This window comes from Rhipicephalus microplus, chromosome 5 (assembly GCF_043290135.1).
Source record: "Rhipicephalus microplus isolate Deutch F79 chromosome 5, USDA_Rmic, whole genome shotgun sequence".
NCBI lineage: Eukaryota > Metazoa > Arthropoda > Arachnida > Ixodida > Ixodidae > Rhipicephalus > Rhipicephalus microplus.
Window position 1 is genome coordinate 13,995,862 of NC_134704.1, and position 6,557 is coordinate 14,002,418.

Genomic DNA, 6,557 nt, shown 5'->3' on the forward strand with positions numbered 1-6,557 from the left:
CAACCGGTAAGTCATGGTGCGCGTTGAGACACACCAACAAAACTCATGGTGCGCCCGCAAATTCGATGTGCCGAAGTTAGATGCATGTTGGCAACCGTGTAACTAGCACGCTGCTGTCCCATGCTGTCCTGAACTCGTCAACTGTGCTACGCGAAAGTTTCCAATTCTGATGTGTAGCGCGTGTTCTCGTGTGAGCTGGACAAAAGCAATGATCTGTGACAAAATGATGTTGTGCTGCCTATCTTAACCAGATATGACTGCCTGAAGCTGCACTGGCATTATGTAAGCTTCGCTAACAAATTCAAGAAAAAACTGAGTCAGCCGTTGGCGTTCTCACCGACTTGTTAATGTTAAATTACTCTGTACCTGGCAAGAACTCTGTCTATACTACATAAATAGTACGTGCATGGCACAGTGAATTAATCACGCTATATTAGTACATAGTGTGATTATTTGAATATACTGATTTATTTGATATACTGATATATTTGAATATATTGATTATTGGAGTATATAGTGTGATTATTTGAAGTGTATATTGTGAATATACTTTGGTATATTATTTGCAACTTATTTCTGTCTTGAAGACCAAACAAGAGGGGGAAACTTCTTATTTCTATGGGCTTTCATATTTGTAATTTTAATATTTGTTCAACACTAATTATTCTGCTCATAATACCACTCCTGTTTCATTCGGCTACAAATTTGGCTATAAATTTAATGACATGGCTACTTTGGCTACTTTAGCTTGAGTTTCAGCTACTTTTCAAACCCACTCAACGGGATTCTTTCTACGGACCGTTTGACGTATAGAAGCCGGGCCACTGGTAACTCCGCTTTCAGAGAGCATTGCTGAGTGCGTGAGTGGAATGGTCCTTTTTAAATAGAGGAAAGATTACTAATGTTATGCCCTTTATATTTAGTATATTCTTTTTTACCCGATCCGATTTCTGGCCAATCCTCCAAGGTAGGTTGAGCATTTTTTCCAAACTGCCTAAGGATCGACATCATTCATCACGAATCAAATATATGTGTAGTACATATCTATATAGTTCCCCTCCACTATGAAGATGTGTAAGCCGTCATAATAGAGGGGCACTATTTACATATGTACACAGCAGGACGCAATCCGTCAGAGAGAGAGAGAGAGAGAGAGAGAGAGAGAGAGAGAGAGAGTAAACATTGATGAATCAAAGCCGCGGGAGAATGCCTCGCAGTTCGACTGTGGAGACAGTTTTAAGACCGGTCATACACACCGAACTTTTCTTCGCCGTTATTTCGATTGAGATAATGAGGAAAACAACGGTTACAATACTGAATTTGCGTGTCATTATGATGAGGAGGAGAGAGAGAGAGATAAATGGAGAGAAAGTCAAGGAGATTAACCAAGCTTGGCTCGGTTGGCTACCCTACACTTGGGGTGGGGGAAAAGGAAAATAATAGAACGGAAAGAGATAGAAAAGAAGAGGAGCAAGAAAGAGAAGCATGAATAGTCAGCTCGAGACTACACAGCACGGTCTCGCACAGTTCTTTCACAAACGGTCGTGAAGTCTGGTGGTCCTTAAAAAGTACAAGAGGGCTTTCGTGGCTTTGCGCGTATGGGAAGCCGTCGGCCAAGGTCTCAGGATCTTCTCTTCTGTAAGCGGCCGTGAATCCAGCTGACAGAGCTTGGCTTCCATAATACGTCGTTCGGTCTGGTATGCTGGGCAATGACATGGAATGTGCTCAAGCGTTTCCTCGCAGGCGCAGATGTTGCATGCCGAAGTGCTCGCCATTCCAAGGAGACGAGAGTACGAATTCGTAGACGTTGTAATCTAGGAGGAGGGAGGGACGAAATGAAAGGCAGGGAGGCCAATCAGACGCACGTCCGGTTTGCTACCCTGCACTGCGGGAAGGGGTGAGGGGATTAAAGGAGAAGAGAGAGAGAAGTGAAGGGCAACGTGTGTGTAAATGTTACCTTGTCCATTGCACGCTTATAAGCGGTCGCGTAGTCCGGTCGTCTTTAGAAAACTTAGCAAAGCTCGCGTTGCTTTGCTGGCCTACGACGCGTAGAGCCATCAACCAAGGATCTTCTCTTCGGAAAATGTCTACTTTCTAGTGTCTCTAACGTTTCGCGTAGCAAGTTGTCATCTTCACTGACGAGCTCTATGACGTGGCGATATAGCTGCAGTATATCCGCGTGTGCTGTATCCGGTATTGTTGGTATAATGCCGTGGTCTGAAGGGTGCTTATAGCTTTTGAGCACCAGCGGAGCCTCGCGGAGCAGTCCACCGGAGTCCCAAAATATAGCCGGATCCACCGACTCCTTTTTCGCACTAATTGCAGCGTGCCATTTAATGTTCTACTCATTCATTCTACATCGAGAAAGCTCAGGAGGCTTGCCCCCTCTGCAGGACGTCATCGGTGAAGCCCACACTTGACATTACACCCGGATGGAAAACACGCTTCAAAGTCGTCGCCTTCTGGCCTGCGATTGTCAGTGACACGATGATGCATCCCTTCCTAATCAGTCCTTACCCCCATGGGAAACTCCGATAGCCACAATGATCATCATCATCATCATCATCATCAGCCTGACTACTTCCACTGCAGGACAAAGGCCTCTCCCATGTTCCGCCAGTTAACCCGGTCCTGTGCTTGCTGCTGCCAATTTATACCCGCAAACTTTTTAATCTCATCTGCCCACCTAATCTTCTGTCTCCCCCTAACTCGCTTGCCTTCTCTGGGAATCCAGTTAGTTACCCTTAACGACCGGCGGTTATCCTGTCTACGCGCTACATGCCCGGCCCATGTCCATTTATTCTTCTTGATTTCAGCAATGACATCCTTAACCCCCGTTTGTCCCTTAATCCACTCTGCTCTCTTCTTGTCTCTTAAAGTTACACCTACCATTTTTCTTTCCATTGCTCGCTGCGTCGTCCTCAATTTAAGCTGAACCCTCTTTGTAAGTCTCCAGGTTTCTTCTCCGTAGCTAAGTACCGGCAAGATACAGCTGTTATATACCTTTCTCTTGAGGGATAGTGGCAATCTATCTGTCATAATTTGAGAGTGCCACAATGATACTGCCCGCCAGTTTCTTGCCACGCGACAACTCAGGGAAGCGAGCTTAGATACCACCGACACATACATGGACGCTCCGACGGCCAAACATGTACAGTACGCATTTGCGCGCAGACCGCCGAGTACAGTGGGGCCTACCTGCAGGTGCCAGCTTCCCTATTCGTGCCGAACTCCTTGCCAAAACACGTTGGTGGGCTAGTTGCTTTTCATCCATGAAGTGTGAGTAAGCGCGAACAGACAAGGACGTAGAAGAGACTAGCACGGACAGAGCGCTACATTAACTGGCCTTTTATTTTTGCACGAAGCGACAGATATATACCAAGCGAGCGGAGATGAAATGAACATAAAGAACATTTCGCGGAATCACATCGTTGAACTGAGCACGTGTACATTGCATTATCGCGACCTAGAGAAAATTGTCAAATCAAGGTAATGACGCTCTTTTTGAGAAAGCGATACTGGTGGTTGGTTAACACACATGTCTGATGATCTCGCAATTTCATATGCCTTTATAATCTTCTTTGTAATTTCGCCAGGTGCCTTAAACAAGATTTCCGGTTTTTTTCGAACAGGGGCTTGCATCCACAATCTTGGCAATCAATTCCCAAATGACCTGAGATTGCTTTCGTGACATTATAATGATGTTCCTTCAATCTCTGATTGATACATCGGCCGGTCTGACCAACATAGGTTCTTCCACAGGAAAGCAGAATAGCATAAACAACGTTGCGAACATCGTTTACAAAAAAGTGTTCTATGATTAACGAGGCAGGCGTCTGCACTTTTACAATGTGAATTAACGCGTCGACACAAATTTTGTAAACGTTCGGCAGCTCAAAAGATCACATCCAACCCTGACTTTCCCGCGATCTTTCTGAGATTATCATGCAAGTATGGCACGACGGCCACTTTTTTTTTTTTTTTGCTGTAGGGAACTTGTTCGCCGGATTCCGTGCCGACCGGTTGTGCCCTCGCGATCTCCGACGACAGTGCAGCTCTGGCCGACTGGCTCGCCGTATACGCCATCTCCTGACGCCGACAAGAGCTCTCGTCGAGTGGTGCCCCGTCCTCGGACTCCTGCGACCATGTCCATCTTTCTTATCTTCTCTTTACTTCCGTCACTCGCTGTCCCTGCGCCTCGCTCTCTCTCTCTCTCTCTCTCTCTCTCTCTCTCTCTCTCTATATATATATATATATATATATATATATATATATATATATATATATATATATATATATATATATATATATATATATATATATATATATATATATATATATATATATATTGTGGTGTACACGTATCCCGAAGGAGTACGGCCACCAGCGTGGGTCCGGTCTTAGCGAGCCGCAGGGCACGCGTTAACCGTCGCCGTGGCGGGAAACACGATACTGCTCAAGTCGCAACACTTTATTGTGGCAACACCAAACGCAGTACAGCCCGTTGCAAATAGGCGCGGCGGGAAAGCAAGTAGGCTTATCCACGCCACGGGCACAAAGTACTACACAGGGGTGCCACGAGCACGTCTCCGCGGTAAAGCTGATCCACGGAGACACCGGAGCAAAGGCCCGGTTGCTCGAGCGAGGGCAAAGGCGCTCGCGTTGGCTTCGAAGGGAGACGGGTCGGCGTAGCGAGGCCACGCACTAGGACACCGTACCGCCCTTCGGCCGTGCGTACGCAGCGGGGCAAACAGCGGGTGAGCGTTCGCCTTGGGCGCGAGGCGCCGTCAGCGAAGTCCGACGAGCCCCCGACTGACGGGAGTCGACGGACGAAAAGATAACGTGCTCACCGTTTGCTGTCCCGGAGAGTATCTGACCGCTCCCGACGCAGCGCGCGAAAACCTCTCTTGGGAGTCCCCTCGCGCGGCGCCACCGTCAACATCCGCTACCGGGTGAGGGAGTTAAACGTCATTCCGCTCTCCCACCACGGCAGACAGCGAAGGAGGGCAGACATGTCGGGACATGAGAACGGCAGAAAAGGCGGCAAAGCCCGCGCAAAGGCAGCGGGCTAGCCTCAATTCCCACAATATATATATATATATATATATATATATATATATATATATATATATATATATATATATATATATATATATATATATATATATATATATATATTAATTCTATTTTTTTAATCCCTCCTTGCCCCCATCCGTGGTGAGCTACTGTTGAGGTGTCGCACCTGATGCAGACAGTCAGGGGCTCACTTTTCTCTTCTTTTCCCCCTAAGAACCACAAAACCACAGAAATTTTTTGCTGTTCGACCACTATTGCCTTTTTATTAGTGTTTTAGCTTTCTGCTCAAGCCGTCTGCGACCGAGCTCAGCACACGTACTGGGTAACCTGACCCTGCCAAGCGCTTGGCTTGGTTCAGAAAACTGCCTTCAACCTTGTGGTTACAGGACTTTTTAAGGGAGTTACTGAAACAGGATTGTACAATGGCGCATTTTAAGAGCTTTGCATGGGCGGAGAATGTTTATTTTTAGTACATCGGGCATTCCTTCGTCTATACTTCGTTGAGCCTTGCTGCACAGTGCCGCTCCTTGCAACGGCAGCTTACATAGCTCGCGTGCTCGGCTCTGAGTCCGTCACAAAATTCTGGCACCCGAAGTTCTCGTTTTATTTGGGTGCTGCCAGCCTTCAACCAGCCACGGCATTCTTATCTGCAAACTAATGCGCTCCGAACGGCAGCGACAAGTGCAAATGTACAGAGATATCTTGAGACTGCTCCTGAAGACTGCAGGATCTGAAAACGCTTGGGCACAGTTTTCATGGATCATCGACGACAGGATTCCTCTGGAATCACGTTTTGACCTGAGGCAGAGCCTTCGAAAGAAAACCCCTGTGTCGACAAGCCAGGTGAAAATCATCGGCAACACTATACGCTGCCAGACAACACTCGCAAGGTACTCGAACTTGGGTCAAAGTTCGCTGTTGAACCCAAGAAATCTGCTCCCGAACTGTTGGAAATGGTGCTATCCAAGCGAGTGGCTGACGCCGAGTCGGAAATGTGTGTATCAGAAGGAGTGGGTGTGCGTTCCCTTGCAGGAAAGGTTTCCTCGTTCAGAATCGTTAAGTATATGAAGGAGCATTCGCTCGCACTTGTTCCTGCGGACGAGGAAGACGGATTTGTTGTTTTAGACAGGACTACGTATAATTCAAAAGCTAATGAAGCTATTTCTTCCACGACGCTAAAAACTTGTGTAAAAGCTTCAAGCTCAATCATTTGTTTCGATCCATTGCAAAGCGCGCGAAAAATCACCTTGATGTGTTCTTTTCGGCGAAAACGCGCAGACCATATTGCCCGTTCCATGTGATAGTGTCGGAAAACGCAATCTGGGAGAAACATGTAGCAGTGTTCTTAAAAACGTTCTTGAAACTTTTGCAAGTGAAGACCCGTTTCCAGTAAGCAACTCTGAACATGTTGATTTCTTTAAAAACAATCATGGCAGAAATCTTGTGCCCTTCTCTAGTGATCTGAAGGATCTTACTATTCT